Here is a 12067-nt window from a genome sequence, read left to right as displayed (position 1 = left end):
CCTTAAGGAAAAATACGTGGTTCTTTTCAATGTAAAGTGTTGTTCTTTTTTTTTTTTTTTTTTTTCTTCCTCTCCTTTGGTAACTGACGTTGGAGGTGGTAGGAAATGAGCTAGGATTCAAAGTCCTTTCTGCCTTTGGAGGTGAAAAGTTTGGGTGTTAACACCGCCAGGGAAAATAAAACTGAAAGTTCACCAACCTTTGGGATCAGTGGTGCTGGAGTCTTTCTCCAAGGGGGTGTGAAATGAAATCCCCAAAAGATGGGCCAAATAATCAAGATGTAGATGGCTCTGGCAGGAAATTGCTAACCAAGCTGATGCTGAAAGAGCTCGGGGAGGAGGTGGAAAAACCTGGGGTTTGAGGCAGGTATTGTTTTTAGGCACTCTCCTGGGGAGCAGATTTGCTACAAAATGGGGAACAGAATTATGTTAAAGAGGAAAAGGCCTGACTCTCCCAAAACATAGTCTTCCTGGATGTTGGAGCAGGGACACTCATTTTCTTGCAAATATCCAATGAGAAGTGGACCAGAAACTAAAACATGAAAAGGGAGACAAAAAAGAAATCAATAGGAATTAGCAAATTATCTGTTAGGAACAGTGTTGGTCCGTAGTCTATGATATACTAAATTATCCCACCAATTCCTAAAAAAACTCACATTCATTCCAACTGGCCCATCAGCACCTAAGGTTTCTAAAAGAAAGCAAATTTACCATGTAATATTTAGAGAGTTTGGGTTTCAGCAAAACTGTTTTATAGGCTAAGGTCTCAGAAAGAAGACTACTAAAAATAATGATACCAAGATTGACAAGGCCAATGAATTCCCCTGCACTGGGAAAAATTCGCAACCACATTAGCACACTAAAGAGTAAAGACGCAGGCAAAATAAAATTATGGGGGGGGCTACAGAGGAGAATCACTGTAACTCCCAACTTTAATATTAATCAGAAAATCAGAAGTAGAGTGAGAAGGAGCCAGAAAAGAAGTAAAACAAATGTGTACATTTAATCAGACAGGATTGCATAGGATACAAAGCACAGGGCTAATTAGTCTCAGCAGGTAGGACTAACCTTCAGACTTCATAAATAAATAAGGCGGGCACAGTTTCTGAGAGGGAGAGTGGAGACAGAAAGGGGATTATTTCAAGACACCAAGTAAAAACATGAAGAATGAAATGCTTCACTGTTAAATCCATGTACAAATGGATTTAACAGTTTCCTTTTCGTAGGTCTTTTCACTTGGTTGCCTTTAGATTTACACATTTAGCGAATGACCATAGCTTTTCACACTTGCTAATTGTCACCTGCATACCTAGTGTGCCTGAGTCTGTGTACAGCACAGACTTTCCTAAAGCCTGTTTTAAGGGCTTATTTACTTAAACTGGAACACATTCATAGTAACTCAATTTTATGGCAATTTCTTTGTCCTGTGCGGTGGTATTTTTTTTTTTAAATCTAACCCTGATCTGAATTAAGTTGGATAATGAGGTCTTCTATGTCCTCTATAGGACTACCTGGATAATAAAAGCTCATAAATACACTGAATGGAAATTTTGAAGCTTATTGTTTTTAATGTCCTGGCCTGCATTTTAGCATATGTAAATACTAACGGCTTTCTTCCAATGATTAGTAACCTCATCCATTTTGGCATATCCTCATATTTCTCATTCAAAGGAAACTCTTGAATCTTTCCTTCTTTAAATCTCTGATTTAATTAAGCAATTAAAAGTTATTCCATGATAGCATATGTGCCACATTTAATTTCATTGCTTCGTGCCATAAAAAGGTTGGGGAGACCTGCAAGATCTCAGAGGGTCAATAACCCCCAAGTCTCTGAAAGGGCTTCAGGTGATGCCCGGATGGGAGGTGGGGGAGGGAGAGGGTGTGGAATTGCAATTGGCAAAAAGCAGGGTAATATAATACATTTTTTTTTAAGTCAGGTTGGCTCACAATGTGGACATGTATTTTATAGATTTGGTGTGGAATTTTAAACAACAGTTGGCTTGTGTCCCGGTGTGGAGGCAACTTCTCTCTCCAGATACTGATGACTCCTAATTTACGGGACCATGAGTTCTGCCCCAATAGCAGGGGGTTCGAAGAATACAGGGAAGAAACCAGACCAGTTCTGACTTTGGCCTGAGCCAAGGGGTTTTGCATATTGGGAGGAGGGCAGGGTGGGGAAGAAGTTGTGACCTCTTTCTTGGGTGCCCATTCCTGGGGCCAGCCCAGGTCCTGAACTCTAAGGAGACTGCGCTTCAACCTCTCTCTTCCTGCTTCTCCTCCTCATCCACTGCCCTTCTGCTTCTTCACTCTTCTGTTTTCTCCTCCCCTTCAGCTGTCCTTCTATTAAATCCCTGTGGACACATGTTGATATTAGTAATCTGCATTTTCCCTTGAAAATTAAGTGAACAGGTCCCCTTTCCCAGAGATATTTCCTTGTTCATCAAGGATGCAAATCATTCTTCGGATGTTGGTTCCCTATGGGGGAGCCATTGCAGAGTGGTAGGTGCCCTCCAACCAATGAGAACGTGCTTGATGGGGATGGCGGAAATAGGCCAAACGTTACCTCTGTCCTCTGAGAACTGTGTCACCTGACAGATGAGGTGGTTGGACTGGGTATTTCCCCGGGTCCTTCTTTAACACCCAGGGGGCCCATGATTCCATAGTTTCAGCCCACACCCTAGTTATGCTAAAATGTTCACCAGCACACCAACAAAGAGGAGAAAGCATGTTGGAAGTTCGGCTTTGGAATTTAAGAAAAACAAGGAGAGTCTGCTCAGATTCACCAGAAGTGGAGGAATACATGTTGACAAGCACACTCAGCTCCCCCAACCGCTCAGCCAGATTCCACTCAATGACCCTCAACAGTGACGTGTACATGTATGCGTGTGTATTTGTTCTGTGTGATTTTTCCTTAAAGACCCGGGTTCCAAGATGGATGATCTGCTACCCACTGTGTTGGACTTATCTATGCAGGGAGTGTGCTGACTGAGGGAAGCCAAAAAAAGAACCTTAAACATAAGGAAGCTATAAAATGGGGAAATGTTTTGAAGCCGAAGTCCTGCTTCCACTGTGAGATTTTTCTGTTTGCTTTTTGTTCTGCGTGGGTGATGGTTCCTTATTTGGACCTTGAGGAAAGCTACTCCCTGAGCCAACATAGGATCACTAAAAATTGGACACCTCGGAGAGTTTTCAATTTTAGCAGGAGGAAGGGGTAGGCAAAAAAGGCCCACTTCATAGGCATCCTTTTATTTTTCCCCAATGATTCTGTCAAGGGACATGGAAAGGCACATCCCCTCTTTCTTGAAACCCTGAGGAACACTGTTCTGTTCTGGCATTTTTCTGAAGTGCCTGGCTTGATCACCTTGCTCGCTAATGACAGGTCTGGGTAATAAAGTGACAATAATGCCTGATGATCCAAGGGTTAATGGGGAGATGTAGGCATTTGTACAGAGTTTCATCATCTGCCTTCATAAGCTGATCACTACTGCTATGTAGGCATTTGTGACAGGAGCAGCCTTTCGAAAGACATCAGTCCTCCATAAATATACCTTTCTTATTGACAAGATGTCTTTTAACCCTAATGGTAATGGAAGAAGGCCAATAAATGAAACATTTACTGCATAACTTGCCTTATTTTGGGGTGGTGTACAATTCCTTTCTAGCTGTCTCTAGAAGATGTTTTCAGCCTAATTTGCTCCCTAGAAATTTCGCTTGCTACAGTTATACATCTATGACGTCTTATTGCCTGAAGCCAAGTCTGCATAAGAACTTTCTTAAGATATACTTATCCTAATGCCAGGCTACAGGAACTGGGCTGCTTTATGCTGAACTATTTGTGCTACCCTGATATACAGGATAGAGACTTTCCGATAGTCATTGCCAAAGGGTAGGTCTAAATGTTTCTGAGAAGGGGGGGTGGAAAGGCAGAAAAAGGTGAAAAAAGTTTTAACTAGGTTGATTTGTAGAAGTCTTTAGAATTAATAATTGGGTCTGTATTTAACATATTAAAATGCCTGAGGTTTTCTTTTCCTTCTCTCTTTTTTTTAAATAGTTTCAGTGACCCCATCCTTTCTTACAAAGCCTCCTTGCTGGCCCAAGCCCATTGTTATGTTCAGAAATGTCATGCATATCCAAGCGTCTTCCAGAAAAACATGGGCACTTTAAACTGAGGCAAAGACAATGTCAGCCAGAATGGAGCCCTCTCACAAGGTGGTTTACATCTGTTCAAGAGACAGAGCAGGTGAAATTTCAGGAAAGGACAATACCATTGTTCCCCTTTGTAACTTACCTAGGTGTGGGCTGACACACCTGCTTCTGGCCAAAAGCATCATGGGATAAAGGAGGTGAAGGATCCAAGGAGACTTCCAGGTCCAGAGTGTGAAGATTTTAGGCTTGGTTCCCCACCCTCCCACCCCCACCCCCAGAATCCACAGCAGGTTTGAGCCGTCGTCTATCCTTGAGGAAGGACTAAATCTATGTTGATCGAATCACTTGAGACTAGACTGGAATCAGCTCCCCTTCTTTCCCCCTTGCAAAAATCCCAGTTGTTTGTTTAAATTCCAATGATATTCGTGGATTACATTTCCTAATGAAACTTTCATTTGAACAGGGAAAAGGAAGAAGGATAAGTGGTGAGTTCCGGGGTCCAGAGTGAGTTTGGATTGCAGTAGAGACAACAGCCCACAGCACAGGGTTCAGCAAGAGCGAGGCTTCCAGTTGACTGTCATCTGGAGCAAACTCGTCTCTTGGTAGCCTGAGGGCACACTGTAAATACCTAGAGCAGGAGGGAAGGCATTAATCGTTATTTCTTAAAGGTTCCAGGATGCCGAGAGTGAGAGGTTATAATGACCTCAAAACCCCTTAAGAAGCACAGGTGCCCCTCCTAGCAACCTCTGGCTTAGAAACGCGGTCTTTCTCTTTGTGTGTGTATCCAGACACTGATTCTCCCACGCTTTCTATCGATGGTCAGGTTCTCGATGTCTGTGCATAGCACAGGCATAAACATTCCTTGCTCCTACACAGCGAAGGGCTCTGCTCCTGGAGCAGCCCAAGTCCTGGGCAGGGAAGAACCAGCAGAGATCCCACCCATTCTCCCTCCTCCTTCCTGCCAGTGTTCATCAGGGGCAGGAAGCCTTGTGAGTGATGGTGCCTCTGTATGCCCGTGAGACCCTCATAGCTCTGCCAGGCCCTGCTGCCCACCCCACCCCCAACAGCCAAGGTGATGACTATTTAGAAGCCAGATGGGCATTTCTTAGGGAAGGATCTGCTATCGATGTCTTTCAGCCTTTTGTTCTTTGAGGGAACCCTGCCTACCCTCTGTGTGAGAAGCATCTTTCCAATATGATCTCCTGGCTGTTCATGTTATTTTCTGCTGGCTAAAAAAACAGCATGTACTATAGAGTTCTTTTTTAAAAAGTGAAATTGTTCATGAAAAATACTTGAAAGGATGTGCTCCAAAATGTCAACAGCACTTTCTTTTCTAGACGATGGAATTTTGACTTTCATTTTTATACTTTTTTCTACTATCTGGTTTTGTTTGGTTTTAACAACTGGGCATGGGTTATTTGCACAATCACAAAAGGAAGATAATGCTTTTTTCTCTTTTCAGAAATAAATGCCTTGACTTTCCTCCTCCTTCTCTCTTGTATACATTCCAATTCGCTCAAACTGGGGATATTTCGAGGTACTTGTTGCTGACATTGCATCTAATATATAACTTTGAACATCTGTCAAATTTACTCTCATACTTGAATTTCAAAGCACATCAGTGACAAAAGAGTCCATTTCATGCTTTTAATTTGAAAATTAATAATAAACCCCATCCAGGTGCACCTGGGCGGCTCAGTCCGTTGAGCGTCTGACTGTTGATTTCAGCTCAGGTCATGATCTCGGGGTCCTGAGATCAAGCCCTGCGTGGGGCTCCGCGCTCAGCAGGAAGTCTGCTTGAAATTCTCTCTCCCTCTCTGTCTGCCCCTTCCCCCCTCGTGCGCACACACGCGCTCCCCCCCTCTCTCAAATAAATAAATAAATATTTAAAATAATAATAATAATAAACCGCATTCACCCAAAAGGTGCTCAGAGACCTGTCTGCAGGGTTCACGGCGGCGGCGGCGGCATCCTCTCTTTGTTAAAGGGGACTGTCTTTCTACCAGCCCTTCCTCATACATTGTCTCACTTCCTGCTCGCACCACCTTGTGAAGTAGAGAGGGCAAGTATAATTATCCCCATTTTACAGGTAAGGAAACTGAGGGCCCAAGAGATGCAGGCTGACCAAGCATCCCCTGGCTGGTGATAGCCAGGCCGAGACTGGAGTTCAAGTTTCCTGATTCCTGAGTCCAGGTCTTTCTTTTGCCGCTGGCTCCCGGGTCAACCCAAGAACAGGATTACCCTCATGATTTTTTTCTGTGATACATTGGGGGTATAAAGAGGATCTTGGCAAAAATATAAATAGTTTCCTTTAAATTTTTTTTTTAAAGAGGCAGATGCTTAACCATCTGAGCCACCCAGGTGCCCCAAAAATATAAATAGTTTCCTTTGAAGTAAAACTCACACCCAGCCCTCAGCTGCACAATGAAGTGGAGAACGTTTGTCCTCAAGGCCCACCCCCTCCCCTGCACATGCAAACACACACACACACACACACACATTTATGCTTCTGGGATGCCCAGGGCTCTCTCCTCAACTTACCCCATTTCTTACACTCCCCACCCCACACTGTGCCAGGGTTTGTCAACCTGGGCGCCAACGATATTTCGGACTAATTCTTTGTTGTGCCTGCATGCTGTTGGCTCCTGAGCAGCATCTCTGGTCTCTCTCCACTAGTTGACATTGGCAGGGTCTCCTCAGTTGTAACGGTATAAAATGTCTCCAGAAATTGCCATAAGTCCCCTGGGGGTGGGGGGTATGGAGCAAAATCAGCCCCAGAGGAGAAGCACTGCTCTATACCGAATGCCCTTTGTGGAGGGAATATGATAAACTCAATCATTTTAGTAAGTCAGTTAGTTTTCAGACCATCTCCCCCTTCCTGCAGTCCACCCGGGGCTGGCTCAGAATGGCCTGGGGACTTTCTCTAAACTGTGGCATTTCCAGTCCCTGGTGAAAACCTATGCCCCACACAAAAGGGCATCTTGATCTCACCAGAAGTGTTCAAATCTTGGCTGTGCCATGTCTGAATGTGTGCCCTGGAGCCCACCTAAAAATCATTCTGACTCTCTTTACTCATCTATAAAGTGTGGACATAAGACCTACATCTGAGTGTTATCATTAGGATTCCATGAAATAATATGTCAAATTGCCTTGATTGCAGAGGCCTCCAATCAGGGCAGATTTTGTTTCTTGCCTCCCGTGTCCAGATGGAGATCAAATGCCCGGATTCAGCACAATCCTGGCACCATGAGGGGGCTCAGTAGGCCTTCGCTCTACACTGTTAATTCTGTCCCTCCTAGTTACACCTCTCAAGGGTAGCTGGATTATACAGAGGAAAAGTACCTGCACTCAAAATGGACATATCTGGAATGGTGGCTTTCACACCAAAGACAAGCTGGACAGTTGCAGGGAAGACTCTTTAGGATCTCTTTGTGGTGCTATCCATTGGGAGGGGGCAGTCCCACCGTAAGAGTGTCCCCAGTCACCCTCCTCTCTCTCTCCCTCCAAGCAAATCCCTCCCACCCAGTTAGGGAGGGCAGCAGGACATATTTCAAAAACCCCCAAGGCTTGATCTCCATTGTCTAGTAATTTAATAACATGCAGCCCTTTGTAAACACTAATTAAGCAAGAGCCCTGCTCCTTGGTGAGGGAGGCCTGCCACCTTCCCACCCCAGGCCCCTGCTTTCAGAAAGGAAGCCACTGAGAGGTGGCCCCCAGGAGAAGTTGTTTGCCTAAGGCTGGCTAAAGAAGAAAGAAAGGAGGAAGCTAGGTCAAAAGGGAAGAAGTGGAATTCCAGGTTATAGGACTTCAGGGGTTCGGTCCAGTCAAGGCTGTTACTGGCTAATCTGGACTGGAGCATCTCTTTCAGATCAGGGGCTCTGCTAGCTCTTCCATTTCTTAGGGGAGTGTGTCAGAGACCCCTTTGAGAATCTGAAATTAGCTTTAGGATTTCTCACCTGCTCACACTTAAAATTGTGCAAATACGGGATGCCTGGGTGGCTCAGTCCATTAAGCAGCTGACTTGGGCTTAGGTCATGATCTTAGGGTCTTGGGATTGAGCCCTGCATTGGGCTCCATGCTCAGCAGGGAGTCTGCTTCTCCTTCTCCCTCTCTCTCTGCCTCGCCCCCCACTCATGCTCTCTCTCGTTCTCTCTCTCTTCAAATAAATAAAAATCTTAAATTTTTTTTTACAAATACAGGTGACCCTCGAACAATGCAAGGGGTAAGGGGCACACACAATAGAACATGCACATTTAAAATTTTGACTCCCCCCAAATTAATTATTAATAGCCTACTGTTGACCAGAAGCCTTACTGATAACATAGTCGATTAACACATATTTTGTATGTTGCATGTATTACATACTGCATTCTTACAATAAAGTAAGCTAGAAAAAAGAAAATGTTATTAAGAAAGCTATAAGGAGGGGCACCGGGGTGGCACAGTCTGTTAAGTGTCTGACTCTTGGTTTTGGCTCAGGTGGTGATCTCAGGGTTGTGAGATTGAGCCCCACAACCCGCTATGTGCTAAGCGGGAATCTGCTTAGAATTTCTCTCTCTCCCGCTCCCTCTGCTCTGCTCCCCCGCCCCCAACACATGTATGTGCTCTCTCTCACTCTCTCTCAAATAAATAAATCTTTTTTTAAGATTTGGGCTAAGCAGGGAGCCCAACGTGGGGCTCAGGTTCATGACCTGAGCCAAAGGCAGCTGCTTAACCGACTGAGCCACCCAAGCACCCCTAAATAAATGAATCTTAAAAAAGAAAGGAAGAAGAAAGAAAGAAAGAAAGAAAGAAAGAAAGAAAGAAAGAAAGAAAGAAAGAAAGAAAGAAAAAGAAAGAAAGAAAGAAGAAAGAAAGTAAGCACGCAAGCAAGCAAGCTCTAAGGAAAAGAAAATACATTAACAGACCTGTACTGTAAAAAAAAAAAAAAATCCACAAATAAGCGGACCCTTGTTGTTCAATGGTCAACTGTACTCTCTGAACTTCTTATTAAAATTTCCTGCCCTAAAGAATTACAAGTCAAGTCTGACGTTTGTCTAGCCTTTTACAGCTTTAGGAGCACTTTCCAATAGGCAAGCAGGACAACGAGGGGGTAAGCCACGTGGGTTCTAGACTGATGGCTGTGAACCTGTCAGAGCCATTCATGATCTGCCCGGAACGAGGTATCTCAGCTCTCTGCACTCACACTTCCTCTTGCACAAAGTGCAGTGAGGAGGATAGATTTTGTTAAAATGATTTCTGTTTTACAGATGAAGAAACTGAGACTTGGAAAAACTGGACCCAAAAAGCTACGATTTGAACCCAGGACTCCTTTCATATATCATTCTAGTAAAACTTTTAAAACTTTTTGTTGAAGGATAACATTCATAGAATAAAGTACACAAATCATAAACATTCACCTTGCTGAATTCGTACTAATAGACACACCCATGTAACTACCATCTGGATTAAGATAATAGGGTATTATCCAAACCACAGAAGCCATCCTCATGTCTCCTCCAAGTAGGGTTGCCAGATTTAGCAAATATCCCCCCAAAGTAGGGTTGCCAGATTTAGCAAATAAAAATAGTGCCTAGGACATACTTAAAATAAAAAATTATTTGCTTTTAATCTGAAATGCAAATTTCACTGGGTGGGCTGTATTTTGTCTGGCAATCCTACCTCAAAAGCAACCTCTAGTCTTTTATGATTCTTGATTAGTTTTGCCTATTCTTGTACGGCACAGAAGTGGAATCATATAGTATGCGCTCTTTTGGTTCTGGCTTCTTCTGTTTAACAAGTGCGTGAGATTCAACCATGTAGCGGGCAGCATTCCACGCTCAGCCCACAGCTTGCGGGCCAGGGACCGGGAGGCCTCTTGGCGCACGCTGAGCTGCAGGGGCTGCTGAGCCGCCTGCGGGTCACACCAGGAGCCTGCTCGCAAGCCCCAATTCAAGAGGTTCCTCCAGGATCCGGGAGTGGACCCTTATTGCAGTGAAGGGGGGGGGCGGCTCCCTGGGGATGTGACCCACTGCTTTGAGTGGAGGAGCCTCAAGCTGGTGGGGATGGACATGCTACAGGCGCCAGAGAGAGGCCTTGCCCGTCACTACCCTGACCTGCCGAGGAAGCCCTTCTGCCCAGCCCTCATCCTCTACATGAGCTCCAGCCCCATGTGGCTGTGGTCTGGGAAGGCCCCAACGTGGTCTGCTCCTCCAGGGCCATGACAGGACACACAGACTCAGCTGAGGCTGCCCCAGCACCATCAGGGGGGACGTCAGCATCCATATCAGCAAGAACATCATCCATGCCAGCAACACCATGGAGGGGGCCGAGGGGAGATCCAGCTACGGCTCCAGAGCAGTGAGCTGGTGGACTGGGCAGACAAAGGCCACCAAAGCAGCATCCACCCAGCCGGAGCACTCAGGCCCTCAGCCACCCCAGCAGCCACCCAGGATCAACCATCTCTGTTGACAAGGACTTGAGCCCACACGCATGGTCTCTCCGTCTGTCCCAGGCCACCTCCCTGTCCACCTTCTGCCCCACCCCAGCCCAGAGGGATTGAGCAACCAACTTTAAGTGCCTCTTAGTATCCTAAGCCAGCAAGAGATGGGACCAAAGCCTTTCCTTTTTTTTTTTTTTTTTTTAAGATTTCATTTATTTATTTGACAGAGAGAGAGCACACACAGGGGGAGCGGCAGGCAGAGGGAGAGGGAGAAGCAGGCTTTCCGCTGAGCAGGGACCCTGATGCGGGACTCCATCCCAGGACCCTGGGATCATGACATGAGCTGAAGGCAGACACTTAACTGACTGAGCCACCCAGGCACTCCACCAAATCCTTTCTGTACCGAAGTGCCAGACAACCTTTGGAGTGTCTCCAAAAGTGTGTAGTGTGACTTCTCCTCCCCCAAAGAGGGGGGGGACATTAAATTCACCATATTGTCTATGGGGGTGGATTTCTTATTAAAGTTTCTGCCATCTCTGAGGAAGGGATGAGGACTTTATGTAAAGTTGTAAGAATTTGAGAGTATAAATAAAGCTTACCCTTTGTCTCTCTCCCTCTCACACTCACACACATTGTAACATTGTCACAATGTAGCAGCAATTCTTTTTCATTACTGTATATAATGGAAAGCAAATTTGTTTTTTTTAAGATTTTAAGTAATCTCTACACCCAATGTGGACTGGAACTCACAACCCCGAGATCAAGAGTTACACACTCCACCAGTATGTAACTCCACCAAACTGAGCCAGCCAGGCACCCCATCTACAGTGGAAGACAAATTTATAATATGTAATCAATATAAGTTTATTCATTGTATATTGTAAATATATACGTATACAATGAATATGAACTTTTAGGTTGCTTTTAGCCAAGGCAAAGGGGCTACTATAAATCTTCTTGTTCAGGTTCTTTTGTTAATATATGAATGCCTCTCTATTGGGTATACATCTAAGGGTAATATTTCTGTAACATTAGTGTACGCGTATGTTCAGCTTTGCTAGGCAGTACCAAATTTCTCCAAAGTTGTTGAACCAATTTATTCAAGAATGCACAGAGAGATTCATTTGTATCACCTGGTATTGTCAGTTTACTCCCTTTTATGGTTTTAATTTGCATTTTCCTAATAACTCATGATTTTGAGCACCTTTTCACATGCTCACTGATGATTTAGATGTTTTCTTTAGTAAAATGCTTATTTAAGACTATTGCCCATTTTTTAAAAATGGTGTGTCTTTTCTTATTGATATGTAAGAATTCTTTACATATTGTAGATATAAGACCTTCATCAGACATAAGTTTTGTAAATATCGTCTCCTTGTCTGTGGCTGGTTTTTTACTCTCATAATGGTACATTTGGACGAACAGAAGCTTTTAACTTAAATGGGTATTACTTTTGTGTGTTTGCTGTTTAAGAAATCTTGACCTCTCCCAAGGTCATAAAGA

At 44.3% G+C, this 12067-nt stretch overlaps 1 pseudogene; it reads left to right on the top strand.

Moving 5' to 3' along the window:
• Nucleotides 1–10187: 10187 nt before the first annotated feature.
• LOC116643920 lies at nt 10188–10604 on the top strand (annotated as a pseudogene).
• Nucleotides 10605–12067: the final 1463 nt, after the last annotated feature.

This window comes from Phoca vitulina, unplaced genomic scaffold, assembly GCF_004348235.1.
Source record: "Phoca vitulina isolate PV1807 unplaced genomic scaffold, GSC_HSeal_1.0 scaffold28, whole genome shotgun sequence".
Lineage (NCBI taxonomy): Eukaryota > Metazoa > Chordata > Mammalia > Carnivora > Phocidae > Phoca > Phoca vitulina.
Note: the sequence above shows the minus strand (reverse complement) of the source record. Positions and strands in the feature narration are given on the sequence as shown.